Here is a 27,466-nt window from a genome sequence, read left to right as displayed (position 1 = left end):
ATCCAAAAAAAAGTGAGTAAATAAATAAATAGGTAACTGCTACCCTCAGAACATGTCCAAAATCTTTCTGGTATGATTGCAAGAACTGGTAACTGAGAACCTCTGCAGCTGCATCAGCTCTGTGGTGGACCCTGGCTCTGTCACAACACCAAGACATATTCGTTTTCACTAAGGAACTTATTTTTGTAAAAGACAGTTTTTCAATTCTTACTTGGCCAATCAAACAAAACACTGAATGTAGGCCTCAAAATATCAATTAAAAAGTAGTTTTGCAGAATGCCCCATTCAAAGTGTCAATGAAATGTTACCAGCTGGCATTAGGGAAAAAGAATAATTTTTTAAGAGAAAAACATTGTGGCAATTTAGTTTTTTTCTATGCTTAATGAGATTATTTCCATAGACTACTATCTGAAATAACAATAGCAAGCAAATATTCCACGAATTACTTGTTACTTAAAACTTCAGATTTTTTTTTCTCTAGAGTAAAAACACCTGGGAAAGAAGGAAAAGAAAAAAAAAAAAAGCACTGATACTTTATTTTCTTCCTGATAGCAGTTTGGAAATTTCCAAGTAACTATTACAATAAGTGTCTGGTATTTTATTTGCTAACATTATGTGACACAATAACATCATATAATACATGGCATGTTGTAAATGCAGACGAAAGTATTACTGGTTCCAGATATTTGGGAGACCTACATTTCATCCCGCTAGCCTGACCTTTTACATTGTATCAGTGTCTACTTAGAAGCCTGATAGATGTGAGTTGGCCTCCTCAGTCCCCATATATCACCAAAGTCCACTCGAATGATGTTATTAATGTAGTTAACATTTCAATTCCCTTATTTCAGGAAACTAGCATGCCATAAATCATGAAAAGACCAAGGGTGGCTGCCTTTCCTCCAAACTATTACAATGACTTTTCATCCTAAAGATTGTCAAAATGTAATTATCTGTTATTCCTAATGATAACTCAAGAGTATTTGAAAAGGACCAGCATAATCTGGAGAAAGTGGCTACATCATCTGAAATCTTATGATGATTTTTCAAAAGATCCATAATTAAAGGCAAGACAGGAAGTATTTTTGCCTCTGCTTCAGTAACACATCAGATGGTAGTGCATACCAACTGACTTGGAATGTCAGATGGCCAGTGCAGAATATTTTTGGGTGATTCTTCATAATATTTTTCTAATGTTGGTCAATATGTGATGGGCTAACTGCAACTTTTCAAAAGTTTTTCAAAGTTGAAGGGCTCCAGAGGAACAACCTGTAAAAATGTAATGACATTTACAAGAAATCTTTAAGAGACAGAATATTAGGAAAAATTCTTTTAAAAATTTAAAACCTTTGGGTTGGGGTAGAAAATAGAACAGATTCAGGAAGCACACAAGTTTCATTGTCCTTCCTCTAGTGAAAAAAAGAAAACAAAACAAAAACAAACAACAACAACAAAAAAAACAGTCTACACTGGTCCAGGGGAATTCACACTATTAAATTGACCAAGACAGACACATTGAAATACAGGGTATTTCCATTGAAAACAAGATCCACTTAGTGCACATGACTTTTATTTGTGTGTTTTTGAAGACGACCAGTCCCCAGAAGACCAAATAATTTGATAAGACAGAGCTGCTACTGTGATTCTCTCTAATGTTTACAAAAATGTCTCAATCCAATTAATCATACCATACCAGGAAAAAAGAAAAAAAAAAAACTGCTGACACTGATTTTCCTATGACCTGAAACAATTGAACCAACAACTGAGTCATTCAGCAGGGTAGTCACAGATTAAGTTTCAGGAAAGAAGAAAGAAAAAAAAATATTATAAAACCAAGTTCTACTTTCTTCTGTCACTGACAAGGATGGAGATATTGATAATGCTTTATTATGAAATATAGCATCCTGATGAATAACAGAATTCAAGCACACGAGAATAAAATTTTCACATGTTACTAGTAACATTATTTTGTTGATATGTTTTTGTCTTTGTTTTTAGATTCAACTACAGAATCCACAATAGCTAGTTTAGGAAGTTGGTTTATTTCAACGTACAAATTATATACTCAGAAGCAAAGAAGTCAGAAAAATGTCCAACTACACCATAGGACCATTTCAGAAGAAAGACATGGTTGTTACTTCCCAGTCAGTGTCCACAAAATCTAGATTGTGGCATACCACAATAGTGAAAAGAAAGAAAAATGAAATGCCTCCATGATCATGTTTGTGGAAGGATCTTCCCTTTGTAGTTTCCATGGGAATGTGTGTGGTAGAAAATTCCTGAGCACATGCAGAGCACCAACTGCAAAGGAGTCTGAGAGATGTAGTTTTCAGCATTCAAACTATGAACCAATCCAGGGTATTGTCCACCAAAGTCTGTAAAGATAGGTCAAGTTGGAATGGTCACCAACTGCTGAAAAAAAGATTAAGAAATTGTTAGAAGTGCCAAGGAAATTAGAATCATGCTTTCAATGTCTTAAGAATTTGATTTTCCCTCAAAGATCACATAGATTGCATACCACTACCACTCTAAAAATTATGTATTTATTTTACATTGTATTACAGTAACTGCCTGTTATGGTTTAGATATCAAATTCTCCCAAATTCCCATGTGATAAAGTCCCTATGGAGGGGTAATGGAATCTTTAAGAGGTGAGGGGCCTAGTAGGAGGTCATTGGGGGTGTTCCCTTAAAAGATATCCTAGGACCCCAATCACCTTCCTGCTCTCCAGCTCATCAGGAGCTAAGTAATTTTGCTCCACCATGCACTCCTGCCATGATGAGCTGACTTGCCACTGGCCCAGAGTCTTGGGGCCAACTGATCATAGACTGGATCCTCTATGAGCCAAAATAAGCCTTTTTTCTTTATAAGTTGATAGTCTCCAATACTTTTTTATAGTGACAGAAAGCTGACTAAAATACAGTCCTTTTACTTTTTTTATATTATAGGTCTTAAGAATGTGATTCAAGAAGAAAATTGAAAAACTACATGAATGCTTTATCCAGCTGTATAAGAGATTCTTTTTCACTTCATTGGTGGAAATGCTAAATCTGAAGACCAATGAGTCTTTAAGTCAAATAACTATTTTATTAGTTTTCATACAAGGAATAATGGTATTTCCATGCTGGACAACCTGTGGTCATTTATGAGCAATTTAGCTTAAGCCATTTGGAAACAACCACAATTTCATATTCAGAGTTATCTGTTGCAGAAATTATGGAATGACATAATCCACAAAATGATGTGAATTATATGTCATAAGCTTGGGATTTCATAACCTATGAGTAAACATTTGAGAGTAAAGCAGTTTGATTTATAAGCAGTCAAAACAGAAAAAAAAATTTAAAAGACTAGTCTGCAAGTTTCAGTCATTCACATCTCCCTAATGTCTCTTTCTACTTGCCAAACAAACATCATAGCTCCTTTCTCATATCAAATGTTCTCTGCCATTTACCTAGCACTAGGACCACAATAAGCCAGCACTGCAGACTCACTTTCCAATCTCATCCTACTGTTATCACCAACAGAAATCCTTATTAAGATTGATATGTTGCTTCTGGGACCCATGGCAAGCAGTCATTTACATTTACTTAAATAGGGAAAAATAAAAAAAAAAACTCTACTTATAAATCTAAGGAGTGGAACACAATACCCCTACCCCTTAGAATTGTGATTATTCTAAACCCTAGGTCTTTTACATATTTTTTCTTCCCATTTATGTGTTAGAGTCTGTAAACAAGTCAAAAATAACACCTGGCGTTTTGCCAGGGGAATGTTAGAGTTCGTAAACAAGTCTGAATGGTGCCTGGCAAAATGCCAGAGGGAGTGGTTTGAGAAGTAACAAAAGCGAGCTATTAAGTGTGGAGATTCCTTATTGGTTGACTGATGTATCTAGTTTATGCTAATTAGATAAGCTCTGTGGAATGTATAAATACTGCTCCTGTCCTGCAATAAAGGGCTCCTACTCCTGCTGTATCAAGTACACAAGTTATTCGTCACCCCCCGGCTAGTTTGCTGCATCCAGACAGACTGCGACAGATGGTGGCCCGTACGGGGAGCCCCGGGACACTCGGGGGTAAGTGACGAAAAAAAGCTGCCCGTCCATAGATAGGACGGGAGCAAATCTGCTCGTCCCTAGGCAGATAGGGCGAGAGGAAAAATGGCCATTTCGAGAAAATGGAGAAGATTGATGCAGTATGTTTGTGTCTTGTTTTGTCTCAGTGTATTGTATTGTCTTTGTGATGAATATATGGAAGGGGTGAGAAGTAAATTACTAAGGGAAGAAGGCACCCCAGTGGAACCAAGAATAGTTAGGGCATGTGTTGATAAGAGCCCAGGAACTCTAGTCAGAAAGAAAAAGAAAGTTCAGAAGAAGAAGGATTATCAGGAAAAAAGTTGCAGCAAAAGGCTATTACTGAATACTTTTCGTTACCGGAGGGTACATGAAGCGGAGAGGCAACTGCAGAGTGTGCAAGCCTCTCACAGCGCAGCAAGGATTTTCCAAGAGGCGGCGGCGACTGGCCCTTCCCCGCCTCCTGGCCGGGGAGCTAGCTCTTCCACTGCCGCGAGCCCAAATCTAGACCTGACCTGGAGGCACAGTCTCACAGGCTCTTGCTCCCTGTGCCCAGTAGCAGTTTGAGTCCGGGACACTCCCCAGGGCCATCTGGGGCTGCCCAGGCACTACAGCCAGCAGAAGACGCTACTGGTGTCCCTGATGTTTGGTCATTTTCAATGCCAATAACTAAGCTACAAAGGTTCTCCCACACCTGGAAGCTGATGAGTAATGAGCACTATTAAGGCTTATTTCAAATGTAAAAAACCTTGAGATAATGTACTAAATTGTTCAGAAGGCTGTTTTCTTAGTTGAATGCTACAGGATTTTCTTTAGCCATCCGGAGTTCCTGCCTTCGTCCCAGTGCCAATAAAAACCAAGGTGGAAGAATTTCCAGTGTTGCTGAAAACTGGAGGAGACTTCGGAGCTATTGCTGTTTCTGCTGCTACAACTTAAGCTAGCTGCCTGCAGAACTTACCTGGACTGTGATTTAAGCTAGATGCCTGCAGAACTTACCTGGACTGTGATTTAAGCTAGCTGCCTGCAGAACTTACCTGGACTGTGATTTACCGGGACTGTGAGTTAATCTGTTGAGACACTGCTTTACCTGGACTGAGACAACAAACTGTAATCTATAACAAATTGCAATTCGGTATCTTTGCTAACAGTGTCATTGCTGGTATAATTTTTCCAAGGGCTTCTTGCATGGAGCCATCAATTGGCTTGGTATTGTGGCATTTTGTATCCTCCCTTTCTGTTTGTAGCAGGTTATTTATGGTGTTTCTGTAAAAACCACTATGGTCGTTATTTAAATTAAACAAAAGGGGGAAATGTTAGAGTCTGTAAACAAGTCAAAAATAACACCTGGCGTTTTGCCAGGGGAATGTTAGAGTTCGTAAACAAGTCTGAATGGTGCCTGGCAAAATGCCAGAGGGAGTGGTTTGAGAAGTAACAAAAGCGAGCTATTAAGTGTGGAGATTCCTTATTGGTTGACTGATGTATCTAGTTTATGCTAATTAGATAAGCTCTGTGGAATGTATAAATACTGCTCCTGTCCTGCAATAAAGGGCTCCTACTCCTGCTGTATCAAGTACACAAGTTATTCGTCACCCCCCGGCTAGTTTGCTGCATCCAGACAGACTGCAACATTTATGTACACTACTTTGTCAGGTGTTTTAGTCATCATTTTCACTGCTTTGATGGAAAGACCTGACAAAACAAATTTTAAAGGAGAAAGAATTTATTTAGCATTCAATCTTTGAGAGGACTTCATCCATAAATGGCTGAGTTCATTGTTCTGGGCCTAAAGTTGAAGCAGAAGGGCATGGTAGAGGAAAGCAGCTCAGGACTTAGCACCAGACCTCAAAGAGACTTGTTCATCAGGGATAAAATATATACCCCAATGTTAAGAGCCACAGCCAAGTCGGGATGGTGCCTGGCATTTTGCCAGAAGGAGTGGTTGAGAGGTGATGCCAGGGAGCCATTGGGATGATGGTGATTAAGTTAAGCTGTGTATAATTATTGGGATGGTGACTGATTGCTGTAACTGGATGATGCTGGATTGGGGCAAGCTGTGTATTCAGTTGTGTATGTGAACCTCTGCTGTCCTGCAGTGGGGTGGCTCCTGCTGCCTCAGGTGCCCGTTACTTTTGATTTCTCATGGAGTTCCCATTGAGTTCCCATTGGTTCTCGCAGAGTTTCTGTGGAGTTCTGGAGACTTCCCGTGGGGTTCAGGCAATAAAGTAGTTCCTGTTTGAACCTACAAGTGGCTCCTGACCTACCAGTTATTTTGCCCAGCCAGACGGCGGCACCCCAAGGGCATGAACCCGCAATCTACTTCCTCCAACCACTCTCAATTTGATTATGGTGATAGCCAGATTAATCCATATCAGTTGTCAGGTTAAAGCTCTCATAATCTATGGGCTGGGGTTGTGGCTCAGCAGTAGAGTTCTCCCTACCATGTGTGAGACACTGGGTTTGATCCTCAGCACCACCTAAAAATAAATTTAATTTTTTTTTTAAAAAAAGCTCTCATAATCCAATCATTTCACCTCCACATTTCCTTGCATTGTCTTACATAATAGCTTTTGGGGGAAACCTCATACCTCATATCTCAAACATAACCTCATGCTTCTGTATTTGTAAAGTATCTGTGAAAACTAGAATCATAAGTGCATAGTAAAGAAACGTCCCCTCGTCCCTCCTTAAAATGTCAACAGACACACACACACGCACACACACAAATGAATATTTGTGCTTCTTTTTTAAAAATTTTATTTTTTAGTTGTAGGTGGACACAGTACCTTTTATTTTTATGTAGTGCTAAGGATCGAACCTAGGAGGATCGAAACTAGTGCCTCAAGCATGTCAGGAAAGTGCTCCACCTCTGAGCCACAACCCCAGCCCCTTGTGCTTCTTAATCTCAGTTTATGCAAACAACACTCATTTTAAAGATATATCTGGCTTCTAATTTGAACGTATTCCTGAATTGATTTCATTTAAAAAAAATGTGTTTACAAGGGATTCTCTCTTGGTAGTTGGAGAAATGGAAACTGGACATATTTTATATTAACTAATTATTTTTATCTTTTGAGAAACTTCACAGAATGTTATGCTTCACAGTGTATGAAAATTGTTAAACAGCTTCCTTTTACGAAGAAGTGGAGCTGCTGTTGGCTAGCACTTCATCAGTGAATTTTGTGGGCAGATGTTCATTTCCTTTCTACACAGAACCTCCTGTTTTTAGGACTAAAGATCTTAGTCCTGTCACATTAAACTATGACAGGCCCTGAGCCATGCAACTGATATGAAAACTCAAACAGCTTTATTTACCACCAAACGTACTGAAGGTTTTAGGGGGTGGGGGAGACTGTGAAATCTTTAATTTGAGCCAGCTGTGAAGCTTGCAGTGAATCCCTCTGCAGCCAGAGCTGGGCTAAGATTAAACCAGGCAAAATGCCTGAAGAGACACTGAATAGGTTTGATACAAATTACATTGTCCTGCTGGTTTGAAAGTGCACATTACTGGAGTCATTAACCATAATCATCCTCAATTACGAGCACTGTAAGTGTGAATACAGCAGCCCAATAAATGCAGCCATTGTTTGCCTGTGATGTCCATAATCTGTAAAGACACTGCCTCCCCTCACTGGATAGGAAGCCACCTTCTCTCTGCACCTTTCCTCTCTCTTGTCTGTGTGGTCCCAATTTATTGAGCTTTATCTCCAAAGTAGTGTAAACATTTTTTCCTCTGACAAGTCAATATTGTTAAAGATATCATTTTCCCTTATTCCAGGCTACAGAGTGAGGAGTAGTTAGGATAAGTTCCAGATCAACTCTAGTTTGTCCTGTTAGTTGGCCATTTAAAAAGAATAAATAACAATTGCTTAATTATTGTGCAACGGACAATAAATCTTTGCACTGCAATGTACTAGTAAAAGAGGGAGATATTAGAGACATGTGGTTGATAACTATCATATTGTATCCTTTCATTATCAGAAGGTACGTCGTTCTAATTAAGGTTAAACTAGCAAGAGTTTAAATAATGTCAGAATATTTGACATTATTTTCACTCATGCTTCATCATTCTCTGTCACTCTCTCTGTCAGAATTATCTACCTGGTGTGGTTTGAATGTTTTGTTTCTTCCAAAACTCATGATGAAGTTTGTCATTTTAACAGTATCAAGAGAGGGGAATTTGAGAGGTGAGTAACCATGAAGGCTCCAACCTGGATTTAAAGCCTTAATAAAAGGGTTTTAGGATTGGACTTTCTTTCTTGGCTCTTCCACTCTTCTGTCTCATGAAGAAAGGCATTTCTCCCTTTCAGAGGATACAGAATTCAAGGTGCCATCTTGAAAGTGGATATTGGGTTCTTACCAGATACCAAACCTGATCTTGGACTCCCCCACCATTAGAACCATGAGAAATAAATTTCTATTTATAAATTACTCAGTCTATGTTATTCTGTTATAGCAGCATGAAACAAATGTGTTTAGAACTTTTCATAGTTTTGAAAGTCAGCTGCAGGTTTTATATCTAAATACCCATTTATCGCTATATACTTCAGTGTATTTGTAAGTTCAATGCATGTCTAAGAATAGGGCATTCCTTACATAACCACAGTATAATTATCAAAAGCAGGAAAATAATGCTGATAAAGCAGCATTACATAACCCAAATACCTTATTCACATTGTGCCAGCTGTTCTACTAATGTCCTTTTCTATTCTAGCATTCAGCACACCATGACACATTATCTTTAGTTTTCATTTATGTCACTCTTAATGTTTCATCACATTATTGAAGAGTTCAAGGCTAATTATCATGTAGAATGTCCCTCGTTTTGAGTTTGGCTAATAGTTTCTAACTATCAGATGCAAATTAAATGATCTTTTAGAACACAGAAGTTATGATTTCATACCATTCATTGATTCATTTATCCATTCTGGAACTAAATTTTTTACTTTTGTATAATTCCATATATTGTATTCTGTTGTTATTATAGTTTTCATTGGCCAAATTCTTTCATATTTGTTCAGTGGGAGAGATTTTGTTCTTTGGACACATTTCCTATCACTTTTCATTTATTATAGTTCCTAACACCATAAAATGTTCCCAGTGCATCTTGTAATTTCCACGTTTGGGTCCTGAGATCATCCATATCTACAAGACTTCCTGTGAATCTTTTGTTAGTGAATGTTATTTGAAAGCAGAACTGTGGGCCATGAGGTTTGCTTAGTGGCACTGGGGTACCATGGCTTCCCAGAGCTCTCAGAGATAGGGAATATATTCACATCTATGTATACTTACGTGTGTGTGCATACACCACAGTACCTTGCATTATATCTACTTTTTTGTTTATTTAAAACAATATTTTTTGGTACCAGGGATTGAACCTAGGGTGCTTAACCACTGAACCACATCCCCATCCTTTTTAAATATTTTATTTTGACACAGGGACACAAGTTGCCGAGGTTAGCTTTGAACTCTCAATCCTCCTGCCTCAGACTTCTGAGCTTCTGGGATTATAGGCATGCACTACCACACCCAACTTTTCATATCTAATTTCAAGAACTATTAGTTAATCCTAACACTTCAATCCCAATACAGCTTTATATTTCAGTTTGCTCTTCATCTTTTTAAGATTTGCAATTCCTTTCTCTGACAATGGGAATGTCTGGCTCTTATTATCCACAAGTTTTTACCTATTTCATCCAGTAAGTATGGAATGGTTTCCCCATACCATTGTGAAAACACACCTATGTCTTGTATCTCCTTCCTGAGTTCAACCAACTCTTTAAAAATTTTTGTTTTAATTTTTTTAAATTGCCCATTTGATTGTTTTTATGCACACACTGCTTTTTTCCTGATAGTTAATTTATTTTTGAGTTTTGTTTTGCTATTTTCTTGTGCTTCCCCACCACCCTTCCATCTGGGGAAATTTTCATCAGTGGAGGTGTTTTAATTTGCACTTTATATTTTTGGTTGGTAACTTTGAATAGATTTAGTCACTTCCTTTATACTTATTTTTTTAATCTTGAGTTGTTTACAGTATTCCTCATTCAATATATTCTCTTCTGTCAATGGAAAAAATCCATTTTATAAATGGGTTTGTGTGGGTGAGACTCTCAGAAAGAGGTGAGAGGGTAGGTTGGTTCTCATTTATCTTGCAGGGCCCTAAGAATCCCTCTTTTCTTTTTATTTTTCCTTCTCCAAATGTCAGAGACTTATTTTCCCCATCCCTTCCAGACACTGCATTTTGAAGTGGGTACTCTAAAATTACTTTTTCTGTATTTTCACCTTTTCAGTATTTGTACTTTTATAATGAACTTTTCCTTTGTGGTAGTGGTTTTAGAGCAACATTAACCTTGCCACTAGATCTACTCTACAGTTTTCTTCACCATTTTTATCAGAGTACTCTTGCTCATACATAGGCTTTGGCGAAAGTGTCATCCCTTGCAGGGATTTGAGGTTATTTTTTCCTTCATAGTTTAATGTACAGGTAATTTGTTATATGGGAATGTTCTGCCTTTTGGAGATATTATTATCTTATTTTGAAAATGTTATTGTCTTATTTTCTTTGATCTTCTTTTTCTGCATGGGATTTGGAGGTACTATGAGACAATGTTAGTTTAGTTGTCTGCCATTGTCTTTAGCAACATGCCTGAACATAATTTCAAATTTACATTTGATTTCTTTCTATATTTTGCATTTAGAAAGTTATTTAACAAATAACAGGCACTGTGAGAAATAATTGAGATATTTGCAGGTTGAGGGAAGTAGTCTTCTCTCTTTTATTTAAGCAAGGTAATTATATTATAGGGCAAACGTGAACTAATGTCAGGAATATCAAGAATCACATTTAAAATGTTCAGTATTGGACAAATGTTATTCAGTCACTTTAATGGGTTTTGTTTTTGACTCTAAGCATATGACTCCCTGGATTTTTTGTCCCATTTAAATCTTTTTATAAGGTAAGAGGAGACAGCACAGGGAGTTCCTTCAAATTCAAGTAGGTTCAATTTTGTATGTACTGTTACTGTTGCTATTTCTTGCCAACTTTTCCAGCCAAACAAAACTAGTTCAGCACTATGTGAAATTATTTAAAGCCTTTCAAATTACTCTTTTCAAGAAATAGGAGAAAACTCAATGATTGTTGTTGTTTTGTTTTTTTGCCAAAAAATATACTAGACCTGAAACTTTAGTTAGTAAATGGTCATATTTTATATTTCTTTAAATATCATTGTAAATTTACATTTGAATTATGCATGACTCAGTAAACTTATCCCAGAATCAAGTTTAAATGAGGGAATTAATGTAAATTTCTTAAATTTACTTTTATATTGTTTGGTAATTTATAATTCTCCTCATTTTCTTTCAAGCAAGTGAAATTATATTTCAAAACATTCCCTGCAGATTTGAGGCAAAGAATTTAGTGTTGAGATATCAAACTCCATGTATCTGTCACACATGTTTATAAAAAGGAATGGAGATGAGTGCTCATAGGGCATCCCAGACTTTAAAAATAAATAGATAAAAATAACAAAAAAGGAAAAAAGAATTATTTGATTTCTAGATTAAGAAATTTGCCTGTTTTGTTATTTACAACATTTTCTCTGAGCTATCACTGAGACAAATAAGACCACACAATATAAAAGACTGTTTTTTCAGAAAAATTAAAAAAAAATTCTGAGCATCATTTATTCTGAAATGTCAGGATATAACCCTCAATAATATATTTTGGGGATGTGGAATATCCCACAAAGGTCTGTTAGTAAAAGGTTTGGTCTTCAGTGTGACACTATTGAGAGGTAGTGGGAAACTTAAGAGGTGAGGCCTTGTGGAAAAATTGAGGTTTTGGGTGTGTGCCCTTGGAGAATCTCCTAGGACTCTATTGTCTTCTTTCTCTTATTATTTCTGACCATCATGAGGTAAACGAGTTGTCTCTAAATGCTCCCATAATAATGTGCTGCTTCACCACAGGTCTACAAGCAACCAATCATGCATTGAAATCTCCAAAACTGTGAGTCAAAATAAAATTTTTCTCTTGGTAAGTTGATATTTCAGGTATTTTATTATAATAATAGAATACTAACACTGACTCAGTAAGTTTACCATTCTCTGGTATTGGTAGAATTATTTTTACTACCTTTTCAATTACATACTACTTAGAATTCATTGTGCCAAGTGACCCAAAACATAATAGTTACTATATTGTTTACTATAGGCCAATTGGTCCTAAATGGTTTAAACAAAAACTTATGGTCACTTTATAAATCTGTATAAATTAGATTCCAACATATACCAATTTAAATATAAGGAATTTGAGGCAAAGAGACTTTATGTGATTTTTCTAAGGTTTCCCAGCTGGCAAATTGCAGAAATAACCACAGGAACCATAAGCAGGTTATTACAGCAAAAAGTGACTTTGTTTCTGAGAAACATTTGGGTTCTATCTTCAGAGATTAGGTCCTCTGATTATCAACATTTGAAACTAGATATACTGGAGAATTTTGTATGTTCACATCCTATACATTTACAGAAAATTTAGTTTGTTTACTGAATTTTTAATAATGCATAACAAAACAATGCTGTAAAATAACCAACATCACTACCTTATTGTTGATTTTTACATTTTAGTTTTCCTTGTTCGAATTTTAAAACACTCCTTAAAATGCTGTTTACAATGTACATGAAAAAATAACATTCTCTACCTTTGACTTTTGTTTCAATTTTGCACATTTATTAAAAAATAATCTCTTCTTTGACTTCTGAAAGCTCTTAATTGGGTCATTCTTACTCTTGCATTGATGCCAACTGTTGTCTAGGCCTCTGCTGCAACCCACTAAAGATCAAACTCCTTTCCAGACCCATTAAAGATCAAACTCCTTTCTGGACATGGAAAACTACAAAACTGGATGTTAAATCTGTATGATATCTGACAGTCACTGCCAAATAACAAATATAATTGCAACAGCAATAAAACAAGTTTCATTGGATGTATAAAAATAATTCAAATGTCATGCAGTGATTCTGTTTTGAGTTGGACACCTGGGAGCCTAGGATGGGGAATTTAAGTAAAGATTGCTCAGCATCAGTTGTTACATAAAGCTGCCAGAGAAGCAAAGGGAGATTGTAAATAAGTCCTACTACCTCAGGTCTTAGAGAAAATTTTTAAAATGTCTGATCAGGGAAAATTAAAGAAAATTAAAAAGAATGTATGGACAAATTAAAAAAGAATACATGTAATTAAGTCAAGTCATAAGGAGTTTAATGCACATTGGTATGTTGCCTTATAGAGCTATTTTCCTTTGTTTAAACATCTGCTTTTTAGTGTGTAAAAGAAAAAATAAATAAAACAGTTTTTGGAAACTGTTTCCAAAAAATAAAACAGTTTTTGGAGCTTGCAATGTTTGGATAAGTTTGCTCATAGGTTTCTTGCACCAAATCACTTTTGTTCACTTTTTAGGAATGCAACTTTTTAGGTATCATCCCAGATTTACTGAATAAGGATCAAAAGTGTTTGAATCTAAAGATGTTCTAATTTACATTACAGGTAAATTTTATGTATTAGAAAATTCAAGAATCACTTGAATAGAAACTATGTATGACCCAGGGAAAATTAAAATAATATTGTCTTTTTTAAAAAAATCAGCTCAGTGGAAAATTTAAGCAAATTCAGTGGTCAAGTGTGGATGCTAAATAAAGGCACATAAAGTACAACCATTATTTTTAGCATTACTCTTCAGGATATACTGCCTGTCATAGTGCTTCCTTGCTGGACAGTTTCAGCACAGTCAAATCACAAAAATAGTATTAAGGAAGGGAAAAAAATGAGGAGGCATATAGTAGAAATAGTGTGTGTGTGTGTGTGTGTGTGTGTAGCGTGTGTGTGAAATTTAAGCTAGTGGAATTATTAAATTATAAAGTGATCAAAATAGTAATGTACATTTGTTAGGTAAGTAGCCTGGAAAAGAATAAATGAGGGAATATGTGCATTTTGAGACATGTTCATATCTATTTTTCCATTTATATGATAACAAATCCATTTCTTTTAGCTTACCTTTCTCATCCCCATCAGCTCTAATACTCACATCCTAGTCTCAGCACACTATCATTTTCCTTACAAATAAACTTCAGATACAACACTGAACTCACAACATATTGCTTCAAGTAGACTGGCAAAATGAAAAATGTCAAATAGCACAAATACCTGCAGAGTCTTTGGAGCCCATTTTATCTTGTCCAAGGGGATCTCCCTTCTTTGGTCATTATTGTAGTCTGTGACCATCCACAAACCATCATTACTTCTATTGCAATACATCGTTGGGCTTCCTCAAGTTTAATAACCCTTACTTCATAGTCTTTGATGCACAGCTTCATAAGAGATTCTAAATCATAGAGTATCTTTTTGCGGAAGCCAGGAGAAAAATGCAAAATATTCATTCAAAGCCAAAGAAATCAAAATTGGTTGGTGTCTCATTAGTACCCCATAAAGAAGCAGATACCACAGTGATGTTTCATGATATGTTCACTTTTTTCATGACAAAAGGTTTTTTTAATTATAATAACAGCTTGTATTTATGTAATGTTTGACAATTTTGAAAATGCTTTCATGTAGATTTATTTAGTTTTTTTCAAAATAGAACCAAGTGAGTCAAGCAAGGCATGCATTATCACCATTTCACAAATAAGGAAAATGAAGAGTTTTCTTAGTTCATGCAGCTAATAACAGTAATCTGTATTCAAAATCAAACTGCAAATCTAAAGATTTTCCTGATATTTACTTGGTAAATGCTGACTCTTAAGACAAAACCAGATCCAGTAGTTAAGAAAAAACTGAATTTTTGCAAAAATACTCTAATTACTTTGTCTGATATCAATATTCTTACCTTGAAAAGCATTTTCAACAACTTTTTTCAAGGATATATAAGTCCTGAAGGCCAAGATGAGAAACTATTGGGAAGATAAATATGTTTGTCTTCCAAGTCTCTTTGAAACACAATGTTCACTGGATTTATTTTTCTTTATCCTTACATAAAACATTGTACTTGATATTCATTAGATACATAGAACCAAAACAATAAGAAGTATAATACTAAAAGTTTAAAATTTGAATCTCTGAAGAAATGATAAAGGGTTTCTAGTTTTATGTATACCATCACCAAAAGAACAATGTAGAATATTGAAGATGTAAGAACTCACTAATAAACAGACTTTAACAGCTAGTCCAGAAAAAAAAAACAAAGAAGATTATTCCACATGAAAGATAACTTTATAAAGATATTTTTATCTTTTTACACTCAGTAGAATTTAGTTAATGACATTTTAAAAAGAAATGACTTAAAATCAGAGTATAATTCAAGTGCAGTGGGAAGTTGAGATTTGCAAAGCATTTCATACATACAAATCATTTTTTTTATACTGCAACCTTGTTTCTAAAAGAGAAGATAGAATCAAACCATGTGAAAACTGTAGAAAACTAGATCAAGGAATCTTTTTATGGAATGGCATGTATTCAGCAATATGACTGAGATACTTTACAAACTCAGGAAACAGCTAAGCTTTTTACTTTTTTTGTTTTGTTTGTTTGATTTAGTATTACAGTATCATTTTATTGATGGAAAATTGTGCCACTGAAATATTTTATACTACAGTCTATTTCAAGAACCCTGGAGGTTTAAATAACTTAAAGCCACTCTTTGGAGAATAGCAATTGACCTCTGAATAGGTCTCACTTTATAGTGTTATTTCCTTCCAAAAGAAATCAGAGCACTAGAAATATTTAGAAAGTCAATCTTTTTTTAAGAAAAATAAAATAATAATTTGCTCTAGAGTTTATGCCAACAGTCACTGTCAAAAGCAGGATATGATTTAGGACAAAACTCAAGTGAAATATAATTCAGATGTAGTATTTTCAGCTTATATAAAGTTTTACTGGAATCAAAAATAACCATATTGAAATAATATGGAGATCCATGGGTTTAGATGCACATTCTGGAAATAGGATTATTGTGCAAAACATGTAAACATTTTCAAGGAGCAAACATAATATTGTATCTCTGAGAATTTCACCAGGCCCACTAACAAATCCAAATAACCCATTTTTCATCACATTTGACATTTATGATAGGATTTTTGGGTGTAGAGTGAGGAGAGCTAAACTGGTATTTGGCAAGTGACATTTTAAAGTTAGGAAATTAAATTACAAAGATGTTAAATGTTGCACCACAGAACCGCAGGGTTTGGCAGGAGCAGAAGTTCCAAAGTCATTTTCAGTTTATTCTCTAAAGGATCATTTCACAGTTTATGCAGAAAACCCAACATTTCAGTGGTAATTAACAGAAGTTAATCCAGATGACTGTCTATGGGATAGACTTCATAAACTTTCAGGATGTGAGTTAACTGTCTGTCATGAAGAAAATAAGACTAAAAAGACTATCATAGCTGCAGACTCATCACAACTATAAGAAAAATAGAACTGTCTCTTTTACACTGATCAGCTGAAAAGTAATTTCACTTCAGCAAATGTCAAATAGAATACAATGACAATACAATGCAGAATGTAATCAACATTTTGTCTCAAATTTTGAAAAAAAATATTCCTACCCTGTGGGAGGCAGACTAGCACGTGACCGTGTCTGACTCCCCTGATGACAGGTGCAGCATCCAGTGGTCATGCTGTGATCTGGATAGCCCTGGTCTTCTAGGGTGCTAGTGACTGTGTCTTCATGCATGGGTGTGCCTTCATACAGCCCCATGGGTGGAGCTATGCTCACCTGTTCCTTTGAAATATTACCCCTTGCCCTGTTTAGGATAGAATGTTCCATGTAAATGCCTTTTGTGTGTCCCCTTCTTTACTGTGCCCTTGGTGTGGCCTACTTAGATGTCAGTCAACCTGCTGACAGCAGACATCAAGAAGCTAGACTCAGCCCTTTGAAACCTGACACCTTGCCTCATTTGAATGGCTTATCCTCAATAAAAGGGGTCAGTATGTGTTCTCTCTCTCTCTCTCTTTCTGTGGACCCTTAAGATCAGAGGAACCATCACAGCACCCCTAAAGAAAAAGGTATTTCTGTCTCTTGTGTGGTTATTTTGCACGGCCACGTTAGCCCAGTTTACCTGGAGTGAACCCTGAGTATTTTAGTCGTGAGCAACCTGGCACCACACAACTTCTATCTTATCTCTTATGCTGGAAAGTAAAGACCCATCATAAACTAGTCCTCTATAATTTAGGTCATACATTGGGGCTATACTTCTGAATTAAGTAAAGACATTTTAAGCCTCTAGAACTGACAATACCAAATTATGCTATGAATAAATATTTAGGTTCATTTAAATCCACATTTTGTTTAAAGACGAAATATTTTGTCAAACACGTTGAATAAAAAACATATGCTCAAAAGAAAAGTGTCCATCATATGATATATTATAACCCTTTACATTCATCCTAAATTCACATTAATAAAATATTTCGTTTATTTACTTTGGTTACATCTTTCCTTATAGTTTGAAACATGTAATTATGCTACTAAATTGCCCAATCCTGAGTCAATCAACTGAATTTCTTTGTAACTTGCTTTTGTTTTTGTTTTTCTGCTATAAAACAAGTGTATTGGTTTGGATGACTTCCAAGGACACTTATAGCTTTCATGTCCTGTAAAATTTCTATTTTCCCAACTATCAGAGAAACTTCTAAGGAAGTAATATTCTCCAAAATCATATTTTAAATCTTAATAAATTTCAGAATTTGGAGAATCATTGATTTCTTGATGTAAACCACCATAATACTAGAAATCTTCAATACTGTAATATTGATGATGTCATGTATACTTTGCTATTATAAGTAATTTATAAAACTAAAAATAATATTTGAATATTTAGAAAAGGAGTGATGAATTCTAAAGAAGCAGAGAGAAGTTAATTACATTCATGTCCATCCCTCCTAACTCTAATCTTTGTCCTGTGGCTCTTTTCATGTTTTTTGTTTTTGTTTTTGTTTTTGTTTTTGTTTTTGGTGGTGGGGATCAAACCCAGAACCTTGCACATGTTAAGCAAGTGCTTCACCCCTGAGCTACACCTCAGCCCTTGGGTGGTTATTTTCTGTTGCCATTGCCATCTGTGCTTCTATTATTAATAATAATAACCTATCCATTCTATATTTCTCTGTATTCATCCTGTATGTGTGTGTGTGTGTGTGTGTATATATATATATTTTCATTGCTCAGCCACTCTGACAATTAGATCTCCATGTGACACAAATCTATCCAATACTTTCACACTCCACATTTGTAAGTTTGTCATCTTTAACTGAACTACCCATAACAGAGTGACTTGAATTGCCTCTCAGCCAAGTTGAAGCCATTACTTTCTTTCAAACGTTACAACAAACCTGATGACACCAATTAGCAGATCTAACAAAGCTTATCTAAATGTGCATTTTATTTTGTTATTGCAAGTGTGTATGTGTGTGTGTGTATATTATATACACATATATGCGTGTGTGGGGGGGGGATGGGTGTATGCTTGCATGCACATGTGTATGTACTCTTTCAGTAAGCTCATAGAGATTGAAATAAAAACACATGTGTCTAGATCAGAGTTTTACAAATAAACTTCACCTTAAAACAGTTTAAAATGTTCAATGTATTCATAGCATATTCGTCAAAAATTATATGTATCAAGATTTTTTAAATTAGGAAAAATAATTACTATAATTTTTTTCAAAATATTATATGTGTTTGAAATAAGAATTTAATACATCCAATAATGTATATATAACATCATACTGATATAATGCATGTTTAATATGGTTAACATTTTGAAGTGATACATAGTTGCTAGCAATTATTCAATGCTATTTTCGTCTCTACTCATAACCCTCCAAAAACCACTCTCCTCACTCAGAATAAATTCCAAAGTCTTTGCAATGTCCACCATTCTCACTGCTCCAAACATCTTTAGTTTCATCTTCTAACTTTTTCTTCTCCCCAAGCCCACCGGACTCCTCAACCTTCCTACAGTTCCGAGGTCCTTAACACTACGGGCCCTTATGTTGTTTGTTCTTTTCTTGACTCTGCCACTAGGTAGTCCATGGCTCACTCAAACGGCATTACATCTGCTCTAACAACCACTTATTCGAGAGACCTTCCAGTAATATACTGTGTAAAATTTTATCCACTCATGTCATTGCACTCCATCCTCCTAAGCTGCTTTTTCCTGCTCTCTACACTTATCATAATCTAACCTATTAAGTGTATGTTCATTTCTTTGAGATGGAAGTCCCTCAACATCAGCTCCACAAGGGCAACTACCTTGTTTGTTTCATTTCCTGCCAGACACACAGTGTTGCTGAGAATATATATTGATTCAATATATTAGGATTTCACATAAACTCAAACACTTCATAGAATTCATTTTGAGAACTGCAGCTCCAAGCCATTTTCTAAAATAAATAAAACAATTTCAATTTTATCTTGTTTAGTCATATTTCCACTAAACAAAACTACTCATCCTGACTAGTGATACTTAATCCATATGCAAAATATTTGAACCAAAAAAGAAAGGTAGATATATATATATATATATATATATATATATATATATATATATAAACTTTAGTTAAATTTTGATAAGAAATATTTGAACCTTAGCTAAATGGCTTAAACATATCCATGTTTATTTGTTTGAAAATGTCATCTAAATATACCCCCACAATGAGGAATTAGATTGTTTACCAAATACATTAGCAATATTTTAGAAATATAAATACTTTATGTAAACTTAATGTCACTAATAATCCTTACCATAGGCAGATTCTGCTTCTTGTAGATATGCTCTGAAATCTTTCTTGGACATCTATGCTTTTATTAGAATAAAGCTTCTGAGCATTTAATTATTTTGAATATTCTTGCTTCTCATCATAAATTACTATCTCAAAAGAGTTTAATTGGAATAGATTTTAACTACCAAATGTCACAGAATGGAATGATAATTTAGAAGCATATTTGTACCTTTAAATACATTTCCACTCATTATGTCCTCTATTTGATATTGCATTAAGCCACAGAAAAGGTGACTCAGACATGCCATTAAGATTGCCAAGGCTTAAAAATCAGTACAATGGATAAAAAAGGTATTACTCAAATGTGTCAAAATGGAACCCAATCATGCCTGATCTTAATAAGTCCATTACAAGCTATATTGATTAAGAAAGCTTGTCAATCATTAAAAGACATTGCTTAGAGTTATTTAATGTGTTGGGTTATTTTAAGATATGAACAATTGAAATAAGCTGTCAGCATTTGTTCAAATGACAGTCAATCAACTACTGTTTATTGAGTAAAGTGCTGAGTGAAGGACAATTAGAAATATGAAGATGAATGAAGATAATTCTTGCTATAAAGGAACCAGAATTCAAGTTGACTGTTAGTCTTGAATTTTTTTTTATTTGTAATTAGGTAGCTAATCTAACTAATTTTTAAATTTATTTTTGATTTTTCCTCTCTCATTTTTATATTGCATATGCTGTATTTTCCTTCATTTATCAATTAAAAATAAATTCTAAAAAAATTATGCATTTCATTTCTACATCTACATAATATTTTTATTTATTTATATATGACAGCAGAATTAATTACAATTCTATTACACATATAGAGCACAGTTTTTCATATCTCTGGTTGTATAGTATTTTTAAGTGTTTATTATTCACCCAAGCCCATAAACTGGATAGAGGAGGTGTAAGTTCAAGTTGCAGCCTAAGCCATATGGTTGACAGAACAAATGTACAAAAAAAGGCTCAGACCACATCAGCATGTGACTTTCACATTAATGTGCGCCTTTCCTTGCTGAAATAAATATGAGAAGCAATAAGTTAGTGTTCCCAACTCTCAAGTAATGATTCTTATCATTTTCCGGGAATCGATTAAGGCATGAAGATCTTACACACATTATATAATTTTCAAAGTAATTCTGAGGTAGTCATTTAAAATAATTTAAAGCTGAATAAATTGATGGAGAGAGATATTAATAATTTTTGCCTAAATTACACAATTAGAAATTCTTATAAAGATCTATAAAACTCCAAAGTATATAGGCAGAGCTGCTCCCCAGATATTTCATGACAAACTCATTCACTCTCACAAAAATTCAGTGAGATATGAATATGATTTCTAAGCTCACTCAATCTTTGAAGGTCTAGCTCAGTTTACTCAAATTCTTTACAGTGGCAGTTCTGTGTTCACTGATATCAAATGACCTGTGAGTTTCTACAACTTCTCTCTTTTCATCTTCTGATTGACATTTATACTTTTGGTAGATAGAACAGAGGTATAATATAAGAAATTCTAGTTCTTCAGACACACTATAAGCGTAATTTAATGTGGTACTGATGTGATATCTCCAGAAAAGTGTAGGTCAAATTCAATCATATTTAATAAATAATCATTGTGAACTTTTTTAGTAAACTTCAACTCCCTGATAATTTTACTTTCTCATGGATGGTTCCCTGAAGTATATCCCCTGAGTAATTTTATAAACCTATACCTTGAAAATCGTTCTATGCAATAAAAATTTTAACTATGAAGTAAACACATTAAATTACTCATATCTTCCATTATATCAAAAATTAAATTACTCATATTTTCCATTATATCAAAACTATCCAGCTGTTATATTAGTAAGTGTACTAAAATGTATAATTATATATTCTAATATATATGTTGAACACATATACATTCACTCACATATTTTCAAAAGTTACCTGAACCTTTAAAAAAAAATGGAAGTTGTCAATTGACTTTTATTTTATTTATTTATATGGGATGCTGAGACTTGAACCCATTTCCTCATGCATGCTAGGCAAGCACTCTGCCACTGAGTCACAACCCCAGCTCCTATATGAGCATTTTTAAGATAATGCCATTTAAAATAGAGTTGTAAGTTTCATAGTTTAATAAAATAACAAAAGGCATGTTTTGTACGGGTCTTTGTGACATATGTGACATTAGGTAGAAAACAAGAATGATGAAGGAAGTCTTGAGACTGAGAATGTGGGTCCAGAGCCTAATGGTTCTTTGAGAAGCGTTCATTCCTTCCTCCAGGAATCCTCCATTCTCTGATACCCTAGGCCAGCAGATACACAGTATAAAAAACGGCTTAACGTGAATTTCTAAGATACAAGAGCTAGTCATCCTAGGGGCTTAGTATGGGCCAGCAGCACTCTAGTCTTTGAGACATTGCCTGTCAGGTCCTACTATGGTTTCACTATTAGATGTCTCAAAAAGCTCACATGTGAGACAATGCAGGAAAGTTTAGCAGTGAACTGATTGGGTTATGAAAGCCTTAACCTAATCAGTAAGTAATCTCTCCTGATAGGGAGTAACTGAATTGTGACTGTAGGCAAGTTGGGTGTGGCGGGAGGAGGTGGGTACTTGGAGGTGTGCTTGTGGGGTATACATTCTATCCTTAGCAAGTGGAATTTCTGTGGGTGCTTCTCAGTAGCCAAGTCTTGACCTGCATTCTTCTATCATATCCTTCTGCCGTGATGTCCTGCATCCCCTGGAGTCCTGAGGAATGGAGTTCACCATCCACGGTATGAAACATCTGAAACTGTGAGCCCCCAAATAAACTTTTCTCCTTTAATTGTTCTTGTCAGGTCTTTTGGTCTCAAGAATGAAAAAAAAAAAAAACTAACTAAAACATTTCCTCCTGACAGCATTGGAAAAGCAGCCCATCCTCCATCAAGGAACAAAGAAGGAGAGATAAAAGGAACTTATTTCCAGGTGTAGTGGACTGAGTGAAATGGTGGCTGCTGTAGTCAGCTCAGGCTGCCATAACAGCGTACCACAGGCTGTGGGACTTAAACAACAGAAATTCATTTTCTCACTGAGAATTCCAAGATCAGTTTGCCAGCCAACTCAGCTTTTCATGGTGGTTTTCTTCCTGACTGTGGATAACCATCTTTTGCCTCCATCATCACATGGTAGAAGCAGGCAGGAGGGAGAGAGGGGAGAGAGGAGAAAGAGATAGAGACAGAGAGAGACAGACAGAGAGAGAGAGGGAATTTTGGAGGCTCTTATTATAAAGACACTGAGCCCACTGGATCAGAACTCACCTTTTGACCTCACTAAAACTTAACTAAAGGTTAAGTAAATCCACTCAACCCACAGAAATATGGTGAAAGATGATAAATAGTTGTTTTAATCCACTGAAATTAGAGAGAATTTTTTACAGCAATAGATAACCAGATACCCCTATTCCAATTTGTCATGTATATATAATAATATCAGACCTGGCCACCACATGGGTGACTGTATCCATGAAGGAACAATTCAAAGTTCCCACTCTTCTTTGCGCATTCATTTTCCCATCTGTGAAACATCATAATAGGACTAGGTCAGGCTTTAAAAAAAAAAAAAAATGACACCCTGGGGGATAGCTTGTGTTATTGTAGTTATATAGTGGCTGGGGTTGCAGTCATCTGAAGACTGGACTGGCCTGGTCATCCAAGATGGCAGCCTCTTGTGGCTGGCAGTTGTGGTTGGTGGTCAACCAGTATGCCTGCATGTGGTCTCTCCCAGTGGCTTGTACATCTCATAGCACGTTGTTTGGTTTCTCAGATGGAGCAAGTCAAGACTAAGTGATCCAAAAGGACGGATACAGAAGCTGCCTGGCCAGTTGAAGGCTAGAACCCAGAATGGACACAACTTCTCTTCAGCCATATTCTACAGGTCTATATAGTCGTAGATCACCAGGATTCAAGGAGATTAAATAGACTTCATTTCTTGGCAAAGCAGCAGAAGGTGGGGGACAAAATCACATTGTGGAAGAGCATGTAGGGTGAGAGATATTATAGATGTCTTTGAAAAGGGGTAAGACCTTCTGATATGGCATCTTTTTATTGTCTTCCTCTAAAGAATTCGCAAACATTTGTGGTAACCTGCTGTGGGGAAGTGAATGAAATTGTAGCCTTTCCTCTCCAACTCTTAAAGTCCTGGGGACAGGAAGAAGAGGCATCTGAGTTAACAGAATCATGGAAAGGGTGAATAATGCTTCACTCTCTGGCAAAGCAGAAGTATTAAATATTTTTTAAAATATTGGTTACTGGAACAACCATGTACATACTAATAATGGAATTTAAAAAAAAAAACTTGTATTTTGGAAATGTTCATAATAAAACATCCTGTACTTGAAAGTAAAGCCCCTCCAAACATTGTCATATTGTGGTTTAGAACTTCATTACATGAATGTGGGGAAAACACAAACATTCAACCCACAGAAGGAACTAAATTAATGGATCCGGGAAGTTGTGTGAAGATGGAGGTTTGGGATTTCCTACTAGTTGGAACAGTGTGAGAAAAAAAAGAGAAATCAGAGTTATAACACTGTATTAGCATGGCAGGAAAATAGTATTACCTATACTATCTACATATTTACAAAAATTAAACGGACTTCAAAGTTATTAATTATAAGTTGGTAAAATTAAATATATATATATATATGTATATATATATATATATATATATATATATATACAAATAAGTCTATTTAACTGTAGATAAAATACATAATGGGTTGTATAGTAATCCAGTGTTTTCATTTGCATTAGGCTTTTGTTGTTGTTGTTAATCTGGAAATAGATTCTAAGTGTAGTACATTAACAAAAGATTTTAGCATTCACCTTTATAAAATGATAATAAAGGACCAGAATTACTAAGGAAGTAAAAGACCTGCTTATTGTAAAAACAGACTAATTTTCCATGTTTATCTTTTCAGTATAACATCATCTTTAGAAATCTTATGACCATGTGCCCACCAGTTAATTCATTGACATGCAGACCTGTGACATTTTTATTTTTCTTCACATAATATTTCCATTCCAAATTGTCATAAACAGTTTCATTGGTGATCCTATACTTTGAAGAGCATTTTTCTCCCCCATAATTTAATGCAAGTAAAGACAGATTACTGCCCAGAAAAGGTGGAAATGCCCTGAAAGCCAAGAATGAATAAAATGATCTCAAAGGAAAAGTGAAAAAATACAAATCATGCTTTTTATAAAAATCTTTAGCTTTTTATAAAGTACCTGAATTCTATATAAATAAAAGTATTAAATATACATAAGTATAACCAAAACATTTAAATTAAAATTTTTTCAGGATCTATATATCCTAATATCTAATATCTTACATGGTCATTAAAGATGAATATAGAATTGTTTTAAAGTTAAAGGAGAAAGGTAGAAAACATAAGTGTCATTTAATATGCAACTAACATTGCCACCTATGTCAATCCTGTTTTGGTAATAATCATCAACTATATAATAAGAGAATTTATTTTCCAATGTACATAATATTCTATTTTTTGATATATTTTATGGAATCAATGAAGTTATAATAACAGAAGTATCATTATAATAATAGAAATATAATTTATTATAGATAAATAATATTTATTTCATATTACTACTAAAAATTTCAAACTTTATGTTTAACTTTGCTTGGGCTAATTTTACTAAGTATAACAATCATACGATTTTCCTTTTATGTGCTTCAACTTACTTAAGTCACCATATGCCTTGTGTATCTTGCTCTGGAACCATGTTTATACATTTTGTGCTCCTGCCCTAAATAATACTTAATGAAACTAAAATATGTGCTTTGCATTTGGCTAGATGTATACAAGGGTTATAATTCCATTGTACATGATTTTGAAAGAATATAAAAAAAAAACATTTTCTAAGTATAAATATTTTGTGATTTTTCTAGGTATAAATATTTTGTAATATTTATGAGCTGATCACAATGAAGACGGGATGATTCACTGAGCTTTGGTATTTTGAGGCTAAGAACAACCAAAGATAAAATAAATAAATAAATAAAAGAACCCAAACCAAAGATTTATACTCTTACATTTATCCACTGAAATAAAGACACATCATAATTCAAATATGTCAGTTGACAAGAAATAAGCTTATACTTACAAAAACTGACAATATATTTTCCTTAGAGAAGTATAAATGAATTAAAAGTTTTAAATATGCTCATAATTGTCCTTGACAGCTTCTTAAATCACTTCCGGTTATCCCTGCATAGGGTATTAGTACTCTTTGGTAATCTCCTGAGTATGGAGTGGACCTAATAACTTGCTTCTCAGGAATTAAATACTGCAAAAGTGATGTAGTCCCAGCAACTTGGGAGGCTGAGGCAGGAGATCATGAGTTTAAAGCCATCCCCAGCAATTTATCAAGGTTCCAAGCAACTTATTGAAACCCTGTCTCAAAATAAAAAAATAAAAAGGCCTGGGGATGCGGCTCAGTGGTTAAGTGCTCCTGCATACCAAACAAAGAATCAAACAAACAAAATAAAAAAAAATGGTGTGGTACTACCTGTAATAATAGATAATCATTTAAAAAAAAAAAGTTTCCTAATGTCTTGGAGCTTCTTTTGCTCATTCTGATAAAGCCAGCTGCTGTGTTTTGTCCTGTCCTATGAGGAGGTCTACATGGCTAGCAGCATAAATAGCCACCAAGGAACTAATTCCCTTACTCAGCCTGTGAGACAGGAACCTGATCAACAGTCACTGAGAGAGTTGGAAGGAGAGCCAACCCCTATGCAAGCCTGAGATGATGCTTCAGCTCAACTCTTGCATGCAGCCTGTAAAAGAAGGATCCACCTAAGTCACATCCATATTTTGGATTCACAAAATCTATGAAATAATACATGTGTAATATTTTTAGCAATTAAATTGTGAATAATGGTATACAGCCATTGATAGCTAATATAAATAATATTTTACATTAGAGTCAAAATAATGTTCTATTTCACAAAATGGTTATAATCTGCCATTTTTCAATATTCCTATTCTCTAGTACTTTGTTACGAAATCTGAGAATTGGGAAGAATGCAAATATTAGATCCTCCATTATTATTTCTTTGTTTAAATTGTCTCTCATTTATTTAATTGGATTACTAAATTCATGCCTAGATTTGATATTAAATTAGTAAATAAGAATTGTAAATATTACACCCTACATGCATAGACAAGTACCTAGCTCAGTGTTGTTCACTATTAAAAATGTTAGAAAATAGGAGGAAACAGATGTTTGTCGGGGATGGAATGCAGGCAAAGCAAGCTCAGAGTCTCAGCTTAGCTACTGTTTGTTGGTCCATTTGGGATTTTCAGATGGACCAGAGTGGAGTGCTTGGGGGCTAAAGTTTTGATATGCTCCAATAGAAAATGTTCAATCTCTTGGCATCTTTCACAGATTTTTATTTTGTTTCTACCAATTTATAAATTTTGTTCAAGATCAATTCTTAAAACTTTCTGTAGGAAAATGTTTAGTATGTCAGAATAAAAATAAAAGTGTGAAATACACATTCACAGCCATACATTTTCAAAATTAATAAGCAC

The sequence above is a fragment of the Marmota monax genome, unplaced genomic scaffold, assembly GCF_021218885.2.
Source record: "Marmota monax isolate L192 unplaced genomic scaffold, Marmota_monax_Labrador192_F-V1.1 WCK01_AAM20220418_F8-fsc00031, whole genome shotgun sequence".
NCBI classification, from domain to species: domain Eukaryota; kingdom Metazoa; phylum Chordata; class Mammalia; order Rodentia; family Sciuridae; genus Marmota; species Marmota monax.
This window is presented reverse-complemented; position numbering follows the sequence as displayed.